Source organism: Ursus americanus, chromosome 2 (assembly GCF_024610735.1).
Source record: "Ursus americanus isolate L20-20 chromosome 2, mUrsAme1.1.p, whole genome shotgun sequence".
In the NCBI taxonomy this organism is placed as follows: domain Eukaryota; kingdom Metazoa; phylum Chordata; class Mammalia; order Carnivora; family Ursidae; genus Ursus; species Ursus americanus.
The window spans coordinates 43,685,358-43,701,934 of NC_142128.1; the positions used below are offsets into that span (position 1 = coordinate 43,685,358).

A 16,577-nucleotide genomic window follows, 5' to 3' on the forward strand; every position below is an offset into this window, starting at 1 on the left:
CTGGACCCTACAAGAGGTAGGGTCACCTTTCCACGCCACACAGGACTGGTTCTGTAGCAACCGAACTAGGGGACGGGGAGCAGGATGGAGGCTGGTGACAAGGAGAAGCTGGAAGCCAGAAGGAATCAGACCAGGAGGGGAAGTGAGAGTCTGAGTAGGTGTCCAGGGTTGAGGGAGGAGCCCATGTGCATTGTGGCAGAGACTCGGGAAGGCTTGTGTCTTGAGAAGGAAGTCAGAGGAGAGGTGCTGTGTGAGGGGTAGGTTTGTTAGAACAAACACCAAAGGCCCACTTTGTAAGAGAAGGAAAGACCATCTGCAAATACAATGCTGTTCCTGCAAATTTTGCTGTTGGCCGTTCTCCTCCCAGATGGTGACAGTGAAGATGGTGAGACCTCTGGCCCTGCCCAGTGGGTGCAATTGCGTGTGTGTGTGTGTGCATGTATGTACACGTGTTTGTGTACATTTGATTATGTGTATATGTGTTTAGGTGCCTAAGTGCATCTCTGTGTGTTTGTGTGTGTACACGTGGGGGTGTGTGTCTGTCTAGCTGTGCTGGTATATGTGCATATGTGTGAGGATATGTGTGATCTCTGTGTGTGCATGTGTGTACATATGTGCATTTGTGTCTTTCTGTGTGTGCAGTCATACTTGGGGTTGGGAGCGTCAGCCTTGTTCATTTGAGCATCCCTGACCCCAGGGACCCTTGCTCTTCTGAAGGATGGTTACATAGCTCGGGGCTCTGGGCAGCACATGTCTCCTGAGACAATATGGCTTCCCTATACTCAGACTTTGGTTCTCCTCCCTGGCACCTTCTTCTCCATTCTTTCTCCTTCCCATTGCCCTCCTTTCCTCCCTGTAACTGTCCTTTTGCTACAGCCTTCCAGGAGCTGATCTCTTTCGGAATTATCCTCACCACATCGTTTTACAACATTTCCTGGACAAAAAATCAAGGCTCAGCGTGGCTGGATGAGTTACAGACTCATGCTTGGGGCAGCAAGACCGGTGCTTTCATTCACCTGCAGCCTTGGTCTTCGTGGCAACGTCAGCAACGAGGAGCTGAAAGAAATGGAAACCATATTCTACAGATACTCCATTAGAACTATTTCGATATGTCATAACCATGTCAGCAATCGGCAGTTTGAATGTGATGTTCAGTTCCCTGTGGTTGGGATGGAGCTGACAGACACTTGTGTCTCCTTGAGTTCTTTCTTCCTGTGGGAAATGAACTCCACTTTCTTCTGAACCTCACCTCTCTCTGCCATAAAATGGAATCACAGCCATCTGGGGGTAGAATCCAGATCCCAATTTTTGAAAAGCTTCACGTGTTCTGCTACCTCCCACTCTTCTCACTGACTGCAGGTTGTGCTTTCCTCTCTCCCGCTAGTGTCTCCCATGACCACCCCTTTCCCTGGCATCCAACCAGGCACCCTAGCTCCCTCACTCTGTGACTGAGTCCTTGAACTGTGCTTTTCTCTTCATTCAGTCACATCAGCAATGCCTGTCTGTGTGTTCGCACTGGACTCCCTTCTACCTAGATTGTTTTTACCCTAGCTCTCCGACTGAACCCTTCCCTATTCTATACCCCCATCATCTATGTCTCTCCTCCAACGTTTGTTCCTTCCTCAAACTTTCACCTCTCTCTCCACCTCCAGCAACCACCACTTCACCTTTGTCTGAGCCACTTCTCAAACCAATCTTTCCTCAAGTCCCTATAATCCCCTAAACTTCTACCTCTTCTTCTGCCCTCCATGCATTCCACTAATCTCATTAACTCTCTTTTACTCCTCCTGTCTTGTAACTCACAGTCTCTCTTCCCCAGATCCCTTTCAGGTTCAGGTAGTATTAAGCTGTGATTCCCACTTTGGAGAAGCATCAGTCGGCTTCATGAGGATTGCTTATCAAGGATCAGATCTCATGAGTTTTCAGAGCATGTCATGGTGGCCATCGCCAAAGGGAGGAAGTAGGGCTGAGCAGATCTGCAGACTATTCAATCAGAGCCATGTTACCAATGAAATAGCACAGAAGCTTCTCAGTGACACCTGCCCCTGGCTCCTGTTGGGTCTTCTTGATGCAGGGAAGGCATATCTCCAGCGACAAGGTCAGTCTTTCTCCCTCCCTCCATGAATTCTCTACTCTGCACTCCTAAATTTGCATCATTCCCTCAAGGAAGGAACCAAGGGGGGGGAGGGATGATGACAGGATTGTAGAGGTAGAAAGATGTGATTATTTAAAGTGATGTGAATATCTACCCTCTCAGTCTGTGAATATCTCCTGTGTCTGCAGTGAGGCCAGAGGCCTGGCTGTCCACTGGCCCCAGTCCCGGTCCCGGCCGTCTGCTGCTGGTGTGCCATGTCTCCAGCTTCCACCCCAAGCCCGTGTGGGTGATGTGGATGCGGGGTGAGCAGGAGCAGCGGGGCACCCAGCGAGGCGACGTCCTGCCCCATGCTGATGGGACGTGGTATCTTCAGATGTCCTTGGATGTGAAAGCCAGGGAGGCAGCTGGCCTGTCGTGCCTGGTGAGACACAGCAGTCTAGGAGGCCAGGACATGGTCCTCTACTGGGGTGAGAAAGAGCTGGGGTCCAGCTGGGAAAGGGGGACGGTAGTGCTAGAGCAGAGAGGGGGAGCCAGATGAAATATTTGGGAATCTAGGGACTCCAGACCAAAAATGACAAAAAAAAAAAAAAAAAAAGAAAAAAAAAGAAAATCAGTAACTCAAGAAATGGAAAAGCTGAGAGTGAAGGTCCTGCAGATGAGGGGATGTGGAAAGTTGGGTGTTGGGTCCGTCTCTGAGGAGGAATGGGAGAAGAGAGAGGAAGGATGGTTGGTGAGGCAGAAGGTGACAGGAGCAAAGAGGACGAGGGAAGTGCCATTCGCCCCTGGGTGGATGGGAAGTGACACCATCTGTGCACCAAACCCACAGAACAGCCCCACTCCATGGGCTTGGTCTTCCTGGCGGTGATAGTGCCCCTGGTGCTTCTGGCAGGTCTGGCGCTGTGGCTCTGGAAGTGCTGGTACGTCTCTGGAGCCACCTTCCTGCTCTTTCCCATGTGTCTCCCTATCTTTAGTCTGTCCTCACCACTAGTGCTCCCAGTGCCCTTCTCCCCTGCTGTCCTCACCGCCACTTGCTGCAGAAAGACTCCTCTTCTGTTCCTCCCAGGAAAACACACTGGAGACCTCAGTGCATTCGCCTCCCTTTGGAATGATATCCCACCAGCCCAGGGGCCAGGACATACTTAAACCCAGCTCAGTGGTGATGTCCTTGCAACTGTCTATGTGGAACTTTAGTCTTTCATTTTTCCTTAATCATCAGTTGTCAATATAAGCTAACTGTAATTAGTGGGGTTTGTTGTCGTTACCTGATTCCAGGACTTTAAAACTCAGAATTTAACTCTGGATGGAATGAAGTCCAAGAACATCCATGGGACATCAGGCATCAAATGTTAGTTCCTCCAGAGCCCTCCCTGATTTACAATTGGAAGCAGTCCCTGCCAACTGAGATTTCCCACAATGTTTAGTTGCACTTTGGCAAACCTATTCCTGAACCTCAGCCCTTTTTGTCCCCACTTGGGTACATTTTCTCCTTCTAATGCTTAGGTCTTTTGAGAGCAAAGTCCCTGTCTTTTAAATATTTTTTCTCTCCTTGATAAGGTGTCTCACCTGCATGGGATATGTGCTCAATAGAATCTGTGTTGAATTTTTGTCAAATTTATAGGTTTTCTTCTTCTTTTCCTTCCTGACATGTTTGTAGTGGTTGAGACGTGTAGTGCTCTTCTTGTTAAAAGCCCTCTCATTTGGCCAAGGGACTTCACAATCTCATGGCTCCTTGTTTCATCTCTGACATCCTGAGGAGAACCACAGTTTTGCCTGTGAACATTCCAGTTATTTACTATTGAAGTGAACCTGTTGTTCCAAGTATTCTGAATAAGAAGAAGGCAGAATTCAGGCCCTTAATGTTTCTGGGGCTCAGGGACAGCAGCAGAGTTGTCACCTTAGGGCTTGTTAGAAATACAGGGTCTTGGTCTCAGCAGAGACCCACTGAATCACAATTTGCATTTTAGCAAAATCAGCAAGGGATTCTCAGGTACATGAACTGTGAGAGGTGCTGATATAGGTGATGCCTGAGAGGTGGCAGTGCCAGTGTGTCCCTGAACGGAAAATAGATGCTCTGGGAAAGAGAGTAAGAGTACTGTGCTCAGGAATGAATGGGGATCCAGGAAGGAGCCTCCTGCATTCATGACTGCTGTGTTACAGCCACTGAGGGACAGGCACTGAGCCATTGTTCCTGGGGGGAGTACGAGGTTGGGTTCCTGGGAGCCTTTGCTCACAACGCTTGCCAAGTGAAGACTACATAGCCTGGTTTCATAACTGTTTCTGATTAAAGACAGCTTCTTTGTGTGTGTGTGTGTGTGTGTGTGTGTGTGTGTGTGTGTGTATGAATATATGTGTGTATACATATATGTATACATGTGTGTGTGTATTTCTAAATAATTCATTGTGTGCCATATATCCCTATGATGAAATCCTAGCCCAGAAGTGTAACATTTCTCAGCTTGGGTACTGCGATTGCCAGGGTCTTTGCCTTTCAGCCCCATAGCTGTGCTGCCCACAATGCTTTTAGAAGCAAACAGACAGGAAACAGTCTACATCTTATAAATACACACATATAGCTCTTCCCCCCCTTTCCATGGTGTTATCATAGCGTCCTAGATGTTATTTAGCACTCTCTGGAGTGGTTCCACATAGATGCCTTGAATGTCCTATTCTTTTTCCTGGATTTACTGCAATGTTGATTCATTACCATTGAACTCATGGCCCACAGCTCTGCATTGGGAGCCTGATCAAGCCTTGCCTTTGTCACATCCCACCTTCTTCTCCTTAGGAACACCAGTCAGCCCTGCAGCTCTGGGCTTCAGGGCCTTTTTTAACACTGAAATCATGAAGAAAGAACGTAGAATTCAGAAAATGTGGCCCCAAAGGAACCATGAAGAAGACACATGTTTACAGTGTGGGAATTAGCACAGAAAGGCAGAGGGGCACCTGGTCCAGCCTCACCAGGCAACACGTAAAGTGGGTGACACATTTCAGGCCTCTCTCCCTGCCTCTATGAATAACAGTGGGTGCATGTGTCTGGGGTTACAAAGCCACATCAGCAGGCAGGCCAATCAGCACAGAAAGACTCCATGAATAATGAAGATGGACCTTTGTGAGCGACGACCCCCATGGCAGTGCGAGTGGAGACGTCCATGGCTAGACTTCAGTTACTCTCAGTTTCATTAATTAATTCAACAAACCATTCTAAAGCCCTGACCATGTAGCTGGGACATTTTGAGTGTCAAGTAGTGGGGAGGAAAAGGTCTTCTGTGTCTTCGTAGCTTGAAAGTTTTGCTTTCTTGATTTGTTTATCTTTTTCATTGTATTTCTATTTTCTTAATACAGGAGCTAATGTGGGTTGATCTAGCGGAAAGGAAGTTAGTTCTAATTTGTTTAGGGGCTGAGAGAGGAGACCAGGGCAGGAGAATGTTCAAACGGACCACATGCAAGGTCTCAGCCCAGGACATGTGAATATTTCTGGAAAATAATGTTGAAATGGGAGAGGTGGCAAAGGTGAAAATATGGGAATGGAGACAGCAAATCATGGGACGTCTGCAATAGGGCCAGACAACTGCTCCAGGTAGCACGGGTTCCACAAAGTCTGATTCTTGTGGTCGATGGAGGGGGGAAGAGATGCTCTCTCCTGTCCTGGTTGAGAAGGTGCAGGGCACAAAGATAGAAACAAGTACCATCCATTTTTCACCACCAGAGAAGCAAGCCTGAGGATGAAATCCTCATGAAAGAAGGCAGAGTAATTGCATATGTGAAATTTGCTAAAAGCGTACATCCAAAGTGTTCTCACTATAAGAAAGATAAAAGAAAAGAAAGAAAAGAAAAGAAAGGAAAAAAAAAAAAAAGAAAAGAAAGGAAAAGAAGAGTACCAGTGGGGAGGAGCTAAGTTGGTGGAGTAGTAGTAGGACCCTAAGGTTGCCTCAACCCTGGAACACAGCTAGGTGAATAACAAATCCTTCTGAAGAGCCAAGATATTGATCTGAGGACTGACAGAAAAAACTTCACAACTAGAAGGAGACAAGAGGCCACATCCTGGAAGGTAGGAGGTGGGGAGTCATGCTTTGGGGGAAGATGCAATTATAGATTCTATGGAAGAGAGGAAGCCCTGGTCATGTACAGAGGAGAGAGAGAGAAAGAGAGAGAGAGAAAGAGAAAGAGAAAGAGGAGCACCCAGGGTATCACAGAAGGAAAAGACTTTCCCACATCCATTGACTAGGATAGTGAGAGTGGTTGATTTTTGTGAAATTTGCAACCAGTGGAGCTCAAAGACTGGAGCTTTAGAGGTCTGTGCTGTGGTTGATGTTGAGTCCAGTGGGCACTGAAGTGCTCCTGCGAAGAAAGAGAGCAGAGGTCTAGGAACAGACAGCACAATCTAAGGATCCCCTGGGACACATGGGAGAGACTGTTTCACCTTTTGGGGGTTCATCTGGGAGAGGTGGCACTGCCTCTCTGGGGATAAAAGAGTTGGTGGGCACCATTACTCTCCCCCACCACAGAGCATATAGGGTGGCTAACATGGACACCGGTTATTTGCTGCACCTTACTACAAACTCCATGCCCCTGTGCCTGGGTGCAACTGCCCTTCTGGGACAAACCTACACCAGTTCCAGTGTGGCAAGACCCTCCCCCAGACAACCAGCATGGGTTCCTGACATGCCAGGTCTCTAATATTTGGAGTTTTAATGCCTGGGATTGAACACAGGCGTCACTGTGCTGCCTGGTGGGTAGAAGTCAGGACACAGATAAGGTGAAGGCAGGGATCTCAGGGACACCTGGAACATACCAAGGGAAAATGTTTGCTCTTCTGGGAGTGCTCCCTGATAGCAGCAGTAGGGAAGCCCTTCTCTAGGGGAGAGGGTAGGGCTGGTGCTTTTTCCCTCCCCTGCCACTCAGCATAAATGAACTTCAGTAAGCAGGACGGTGTCAGCAGTGGTGGCCTATACTGCTTGCACCCATCCCACCCCCTGTACTCTTCAAGTGCTTTCCTTCTTGGGCAAGTGTGCCTGAGAACCAGAGCAGTAGTCTCCTCCCCCAGAAGACCAGTGGAAATTTCCACAGTCACCACATGAACTGACCATATAGTTCTGCAAAACTTCAGTTCTAGTGAAAATCTCAACAGGTCTCATTTAATAAGCAGACCAGAGCACACAGAGTTAAAACTCACCACACACTGTGTAAGGCCCAAACACTCCCCACTACAGTCAAGGATATCCTCTGCAGATGACTGACTGGAGGGGAAGAACAGTTGAAACACAGTAGCAGAATACACACAGCACATACCAGAGACACTCCCTGAGGCAACAGGCCCTGTACAGTATATGATATCTTCTTCATAAGGTCATTACTCTCAGGAACAGGAAATATAACAGGCTCTCATAATACACAGAAGACAGAGACCTAGACGAAATGCCAAAATGGAGGAATTCATCCTAAAAGAAAACAAGAAAAGGTCACAGCCAGGGACTAACTGAAGCAGATAAGTAATATGCCTGATCCAAAATTTAAAGCAAAAATCATAGAGATATGGGGCACCTGGGTGGCACAGCGGTTAAGCGTCTGCCTTCAGCTCAGGGCGTGATCCCGGTGTTCTGGGATCGAGCCCCACATCAGGCTCCTCTGCTATGAGCCTGCTTCTTCCTCTCCCACTCCCCCTGCTTGTGTTCCCTCTCTCGCTGGCTGTCTCTATCTCTGTCGAATAAATAAATAAAATCTTAAAAAAAAAATCATAGGGATACTACCTGGCTTGAGAATAGCATAGAAGACACCCAGTGTCCCTTACAGCAGAAATAAAAGACCTAAAAACTAGTCAGGCCAAAATAAAAAAAATGCTGTAACCGAGATGTGAAACCAAATGGATGTAATGACTACAAGAATGCAAGAAGCAGAAGAATGAAGAAGCGATATGGAGGATAGAACTATAGAAAATAATGAGGCTGAGAAGAAGAGGGAAAGAAAAATATTGGATCACAAATATAGACTTAGGGAGCTCAGTGACTCCATAAAATGTAAAAAAAATTCATGTCTTAGGAATTCAAGAAGAAGAGAGGAAAAAGGAGGCAGAAGGTTTATTTGAGCAAATTATAACTGAAAACTTCCTTGCACTGGGGAAGGAAACAGACATTCAAAGCTAGAAGACACAGAGAACTCACATCTAAATCTTCAAAAGGAGACCAACACTAAGACATATCATAGTTAAGTGAGCAAAATATAAATAAAAAAAATCCAAATAGCAGCAAGACAGAAGAAGTCCCTAGCTTACAAGGGAGGACAAATAAGGTTAGTAGCAGATCTCTCCACAGAAACTTGGCAGGCCGGAGAAAGTGGAATGATAAATTGAATGTGCTGAATGGGAAAAATATGCAGCCAAGAATACTCTATGCAGCAAGGCTGTCATTCAGAATTGAAAGAGAAATAAATAGTTTCCCAGACAAACAAAAACTAAAGGAGTTCATGACCACCAAGCCAGCCTTGCAAGAAATATTAATAGGGACTCTTTGAGTGGGAAAAAAAGAGCAAACATGACAAATACTAGAAAGAAACAGAGAAGATCTCCAGAAACAGAAACAAAACAGGTTATAAAATAGCACTAAATCTATATCTATTCAATAATCACTCTGAATATAAATGGACTAAATGCTCCAATCAAAAGACATAGGATGTCAGAATGGATGAAAAAAAAGACCCATCTATATGCTGTCACAAGGGACCCATTGTAGACTTAAAGTCACATGCAGATTAAAAGTGAGGGGATGGAGAACCATTCATCATACTAATGGATGTCAAAAGTAAGCTGGATTAACATTACTTAATCAGACAAAGTAGATATTGCACCAAAGACTGTAATAAGAGATGAAGAAAGGCACTGTATTATATAAAAGGGGTCTACCCAACAGAAGATCAAACAATTGTAAATATCGATGCCTCCAATTTGGAAGCACCCAAATATGTAAACCAATTAATTACAAACTTAAAAGAACTCATTAATAATACTACAATATTAGTAGGGGACTTTTTTTTTTAAAGATTTTATTTATTTATTCGACAGAGATAGAGACAGTCAGCGAGAGAGGGAACACAAGCAGGGGGAGTGGGAGAGGAAGAAGCAGGCTCCTAGCGGAGGAGCCCGATGTGGGGCTCGATCCCAGAACGCCGGGATCATGCCCTGAGCCGAAGGCAGACGCTTCACCGCTGTGCCACCCAGGCGCCCCTAGTAGGGGACTTTTAACACTCCACTTACAGCAGTGGACAGATCATCTAAGCAGAAGATCAACAAGGAAACAATGGCTTTGAATGACACCCTGGACCGGCTAAACTTAATACTCAGAACATTTGATATAAAAGCAGCAGAATACACATTCTTTTCAAGTGCACAGGGGGCATTCTCCAGAATAGACCACACACTGAGTCACAAATCAGGCCTCAATATGTACAAAAAGATTGAGGTCACATGACAGATATTTTCTGACCACAACACTATGAGACTTGATGTCAACCACAAGAAAAAATTTGAAAAGACCAAAAACACATGGAGATTAAAGAACATCCTACTGAAGAATAAATGAATCAACCAGGAAATTAAAGAAGAAATAAAACAGTGCATGAAAACAAATGAAAATGAGAAAATGACCATCCACAACTTTGGGATGCAGCAAAGTGTACATAAGGAAGAAGTATATAGCAATACAGGCCTACGTGAAGAAGTGAGAAAGTCTCAACTATACAACCCTACCTTACACCTAAAGGAGCTAGAAAAGGAATAGCAAATAAAGCTTAAAGCCAGCAGAAGAAGGGGGATTATAATGATTAGAGCAGAAATAAATGATATAGAAACAAACAAATAACAGTAGAACAGATCATAGAAACCAGAAGTGGGTTCTTTGAAAGAATTAATAAAATTGATAAAGCCCTAGCCAGAATTATCAAAAGGAAAAGAGAAAGGAACCCAATAAATAAAATAATTAACGAAAATGGAGAGGTCATAAAATACAAACAATTATAAGAGAATACTATGAAGAGTCATATGCCAACAAATGAGGCAATCTGGAAGAAATGGGTAAATTCCTAGAAACATATGCACTACCAAATCTGCAATAGGAAGAAATAGAAAAATGGAACAGACCGATAACAGGCAAAGAAATTGAATCAGTAATCAAAAATCTCCCTACAAGCAAAAGCCCAGCACCAGATGGCTTCCCAGGGGAATTGTACCAAATATGTAAAGAAGGGTTAATGGCAATTCTTCTCAAACTGATCCAAAAACTAGAAATGGAAGGAAGAATACAAACGGATTCCATGAAGCCAGCATTACTTTGATTCCAAACCAGAGAAAGACCCCAGTAAGAAGGAGAATTAGAAGCCAACATCCCTGATGAACATGGCTGTAAAAATTCTCAACAAGAGACTAGCAGATTGAATCTAACAGTCCTTTAAAACAATCATTCACCACAATGCAGTGGGATTTACTCCTGGACTGCAGGGGTGGTTCAATATCCCCAAATCAATCAACATGATACACCACATTAATAAAAGAAAGGATAGGAATCATATGACCTCTTTAGATGCAGAAAAAGTACCATTTCTTGATTTAAAAAAAAACCCTCAAGAAAGTAGGGATAGAAGGAACATACCTCAACATCATAAAAGCCATATATGAAAGACCTACAGCTAAAATCATCCTCAATGGGGAAAAACTGAGAGCATTTCCTCTATGGTCAGGAACAAGACAGGGATATTCACTCTAGCCATTTTGACTTAACAAAGCAGTGCAAGTCCTTAGCCTCAACAATCAGACAATAAAAAGAAACAAAAGGCATCTAAATTGGCAAGGAAGAACTCAAGCTTTCTCTATTCACAGACTGCATGATATCTATATAGCAAACCTGAAAGACTCCACCAAAAAATTGCTAGAACTGATATGTGAATTCAATAAAGTCACAGGATACAAAATTAATGCACAGAAATCTGATGCATTTCTCCACACCAATAATAAACAGAAAAAGAGAAATCAAGGAATCCATCCCATTTGAAATTGTACCAAACCCCATAAGATATATAGAAATAAACCTAAATCAAAAACTCGGGATGTACTGTATGGTGACTAACATAATATAATAAAAAATTATTATAAAAAAAGAAATAAACCTAAACAAGGTGAGAAAAGTCCTGTGCTCTGATAACTATAGAACACTGATGAAGAAATTGATGATGACACAAAGAAATGGAAAAACATTCCATGCTCATGAATTGGAAAAACAAATATTGTCAAAATACCTATACTCCCCAAAGCAATCTACACATTTAATGCAATCCCTATCAAAATGCCACCAACATTTTTCACACAACTGGAGCAAACAAACCTAAAATTTGTATGGAACTAGAAAAGACCCCAAATAGCCAAAGCAATTTTGAAAAAGAAAAAGCAAAGCTTGAGGCATCACGATTCTGGAATTCAAGCTCTATTACAAAGCTCTAGTCAAAAGATGGTATGGTACTGGTAAAAAAAACAGATGCATAGATCAATGGAACAGAATAGAGAGCCCAGAAATGGACCCTCAACTCTATGGTCAACTAATCTTTGAGAAAATAGGAAAGAATATCCAGTGGAAAAAAGACTATCTCTTCAACAGGTGGTGTTGGGAAAACTAGAGGGCAACATACAGAAGAATGAAACTGGACCACTTTCTTACACCATACTCAAAAATAAATTCAAAATGGATGAAAGACCTAAATGTGAGATCAGAAACCATGAAAATCCTAGAGGAGAACACAGGCAGCAACCACTTTAATATAGGCCATAGAAACTTCTTACTAGATAGGTCCCCCGAGACAAGGGAAAGAACAGAAAAAGAAACTATTGGGACATCGTCAAGATAAAACCCTTCTGCACAGTGAAAGAAACAATAAACAAAACTAAAAGGCTGCCTTCAGAATGGAAGAAGATATTTGAAAAATGACACATCTGAGAAAGAGTTAGTATCCAAAATCTATAAAGAACTTACCAAAATCAACACCCATAACACTAATGATCCAGTTAAGAAATGGACAGAAGACATGAATGGACATTTTTCTGAAAAAGACATGCAGATGGCGAGGAGTCACATGAAAAGACGCTCAACGTCACCGATCATCAGTGAAATATAAATGAAAACTGCAATGAGATATCAGCTCACACCTGTCAGAATGGCTAAAATTAACAACACAGAAAACACCAGATATTGGTGAGGATGCGGAGAAAGGGGGGCATTCTTGCACTGTTGGTGGGAATGAAAACTGGTGTAGCCACTTTGGAAAACAGTATGGATGTCTTCAAAAAGTTAAAAACAGAACTTACCCTGTGACTCAACAATTGCACTACTAGGTATTTACCCAAAAGATACAAAACACTGATTCAAAGGGACATAAGCACCCTGAGATTTATAGCAGCATTTATCGACAATAGCCAAGTACCGGAAAGAGCCCAAATGTCTGTTGACTGATGAATGGATAAAGAAGATGTGAGATACACACACACACACACACACACACACACACACACACACACACACACGAAGATTATTCAGCCATAATAAAGAATGAGATCTTGCCATATACAAAGAGGTGGATGGAGTTAGACTGTACTCTGCTCAGTGAAATAAGTCAGTAAGAGAAAGACAAATACCATATGATTTCACTCATATGTGAATTTAAGAAACAAAACAGGTGAACACCGGAGGAAAAAAAGAGAGAGGGGCAAACCATAAAAGAGACTCTTAAAGATGGAGAACAGACTGAGGGTTGATGGAGGGAGGTAGGTGGGGATGGGCTAGACGGGCGATGGGTAATAAGGAGGGCACTTGTGATGAGCACTGGGTCTTGTATGTAGGTGATGAATTACGGAATTCTACACCTGAAACTAATATTCACGGTATGTTTACTAACTGGAATTAAAAAAACTTTTTTTTAAAGAAAAAAAAAAGGAAAGAAGAGGGTTAGGATGTGAAGCTGTGGCCGAGCTAACTGGCCTGGTCCTGGGCACCATGTCTCCATGTACACATACTCTAAAACGGCGTGGTTACTTCATTTTATGTTCTTAAAAAGAAAGCAGAGTTTATTGCCCAGCAAATAAAAAAGTATTCAAACATGCGAGGAATGCTAATAAAGAGATTAATTTTCATGATTTGCTTCAATAGAAGTTTTCTTGACCGGTTCTGCATTTTCTTTCCGGAATGCTGCTTGCCCTCACTGGGGACATTCAGGTAAGGACGTGAGCATCAGCTCCCTGCACGTCCCATGTGCCCCGGGCTCCCGTGGCTCCTCAGGCTGTCCTCTCTGAGGAGTTGCTGGAAGACTTTCCTCAGGAGGACCTTCGTTCATGTCCCGTCACAGGCCCTGCTGCACCTGTTAGAGCCAGCGAGGGCCCGCATGGCCCGTGGTGCCTCCCAGCCTTCCTCCCTGGGCAGCTGGAAAGCTGCACACTGTCCAGAGGTCCAATGTTCATTTGTCACCATACTTCAGTGATGCCGAGAACAGCAGCAACAACAAAACCAAAGCATCGGGAAAGTGAAGGCAGACACACAAACCCACAGAAGATACTGGATCCCCAGTGACCCTACGTTCCCCAGTTCCATCAGCCAATATAATCCCCACATGGCTTCAACCCAACAAGGTGTATTTCTATCCTTTTTGACTGGTAGCTCCCCTGAGATAGAGATGGATGTGGCCCCCAGAAGATGTTGGGCCAATGTCTCTCTTCCTTGCACGTTTCCTCCTCCCTTCCTTCTTCCTTTCCTTTGATTCTTGAAAGTATTCCTCTATTCTTTTTTTTTGCCTGTTTGCTTTTTTTTCATGTGTTCTCATCTTGTGACAGTCCTTGCCTGTCTGTGTGTTAGCCCTGACATCTGGAGCAATCCTTGTCCTGGGTGTTTTTATGGATTTCTAACAGAACACTGGTCAGGAATTGAGGTGCTGGGTCTGCTGCTGATTAGTGACTGACAAATATTTACAATCCAGTGTTTTCCTACAGATGAAAGGAAAAGCTGCACATGTAACAGACCAGGAAGTGTCATGGCGAAGACAGTTAAATACCCAAAATGTAAGAAATTTTCCATGGAATTCTTCTTTTTTTTTTTTTTTAAGATTTTATTTATTTATTCGACAGAGATAGAGACAGCCAGCGAGAGAGGGAACACAAGCAGGGGGAGTGGGAGAGGAAGAAGCAGGCTCATAGTGGAGGAGCCCGATGTGGGGCTCAATCCCATAACGCCGGGATTACGCCCTGAGCCGAAGGCAGACGCTTAACCGCTGTGCCACCCAGGCGCCCCACCATGGGATTCTTCTTGACACAATACATCCATTCATCATTCATTTCCTCACTTATTCAGCTTTTCCTATTTGTATGGTAAACGTATTCTGAGAGTGGTCCCAACAGGTATGAGAAGCAGCTCTGTGTGCCGATGTTTAAGATATGAGGAATAATCTCTTCCTCCAATCTCCTTCCTTTCTCAGGTCTACATTAATCACCCAGAGTCAAACTCCAGAACTGTTCGATAAGAAACGTCAACCGCATATATGTGAAGATCTAATTGGCTTTATTAGGTGATCCATGAATCAGGAGACTCCCCATCTGGCACACAGGGGAGCGCTCAGAGGAGTTTACAGAATGGAAGGTTTTTGTAGAGAGAGGTTGGGGCCAGGGAGTTAGTAGCAAGAGAGCATTGTTTGAGGAGTCAGACCTGTTTTCTTGGAGAAAAGTAAGAGGTCTTATGACACACATGACCTCATCTGCCTGTGGGGGATGGAGAGGACCCAGGTGACAGATTCAGTAGTGCTGGTGGAAAGAAGAGTTTCCTGCCTGAGTGGTTAAGGACAAAATCTGGGGGAGGTTGAAACTGTAATTAGATTGGGTAGGAAGTCCCAGTGTGAAGCCCCAGTGTGGGAACTCAGTTCATGACATCATCTGGGCTTCGATTTTCGAAGAGGAAGAGCCCCATGGGGATGTAACTTCAGACTCTCGCCCCGCCACCGGCAGAGCAGCTCTTGGTACCCTGCTGACCAGCCGGCTTGGGACAGAGAGCGGGACACTAGTTCTGTTCTGGTTCATTTCATCCTCAGCCAGGTGCTTTGTTTTTCAGTTTTGGGGCTGGGCCTTCTAAGGGTTCCCACCTTTCCCTCAGCAGATGGAGCCTCTTGGTCTGGGACAGGGTGTGTGACTGTCTCTCCCTGCAGGAACCCTTTCCCCCAGCAGCCCTGTGTCTTCACCTGTGCCCTGAGGCGGTGGGGTTCCCTGCCCTTCCCATACCTGGGGAAGGCTTCATTCGTTTTGCAGATGGTGGCCTTCTGCCCTTCTCAGGCAGCAGGTCCTCGCAGGCCTCAGGTTTGCACTAGGAAAGAGCAGTTGTCTGGACCCCAATCTGTTAGGAGCTCCCGGTGAGGTTGACTGAAAAAAGCCTAGAGATACAGTGGATTTCCTGAGTCTGTGACTCTCAGGGACCCAGGTGCTCATGCTAACCTCAGTCATTGGTTAACATTTTTAGCTGAATTCTTCTTTCTGACTTATAGAGCAACTGCCCCAAGAAAGCAAGGGTTCGCATCTCCTATTTCCTTGGAGGAGTCTGTTTGTCCCAGGATTTCAGGTTAACAAGTTGCCCTGATCCTTTAGCTCTGATGGATTCAAAGACATGATTTTGATGATCCTGCTTTTCAAAATCTTAACTATGGGAGGGAGCTCTCTCTATATTCCAATTGACTATTTCCAAAAAAATATTATCTTTTTAACATTAGCCTGAGATTACTTCTGTTTACTTGTTAGCCAAGACACAACAAGACAAATAGCTCAAACACATTTATCCAGACATAAAGCACAAAGAAATATCGAGGAGCCTTTAGACACTTAAGAACACCATGAAGGAGGAAGGTCGTCATGTCTAGAAGAGGCCAGATCATGATAAGACAAGCATAGAACATTCGAGCAGGAACACTAAGAAGGGAATCTGGATATGTGATTCTAGAACACTCTACTAACTTCACCTGCTACAAATGCTCATGTTTTTTTGTATGACAAGGAAGAGGAGATTTATAGCGGGACTCTCTGTGTAAACCTCCTGATTATTGGCATATGGCTTTATTCTCAAGAAGAAATGTGTAAGACTCTCATTTCATCCAGTAGGATTACCACTAAGACTTTGTGATGCTTAAAAAGTTTTATGTTGAAGATCTCCATAATATTTAAGAGTAAGTGGATCCCGGAACTGAATTATTCAATAATTGAAAAATAATTAAGGAGCACCTCCCACTTGCCAGGCCCTCAGTTAGATGTGGGGCTCGCAAGGGAGTAGAAACACCTGGGGCCCAACAGTGAGTCAAGATTCTGAGTGAGCGAACATCAGCAAGGGTCGCCACTTTAGAATATATTCTTTCCGGCAGACGTGTGTTTGTCTAGAGTTTGCACATTATAATAAAACTCAGCACACCAAAATGCATGGTTCTTCATTTATGG

General features: G+C 44.2%; 1 pseudogene; it reads left to right on the forward strand.

Annotated features, from left to right (window-relative positions):
- The first annotated feature begins 324 nt into the window (after positions 1–324).
- Positions 325–3,204, forward strand: LOC123783620 (T-cell surface glycoprotein CD1a-like; annotated as a pseudogene).
- Positions 3,205–16,577: the final 13,373 nt, after the last annotated feature.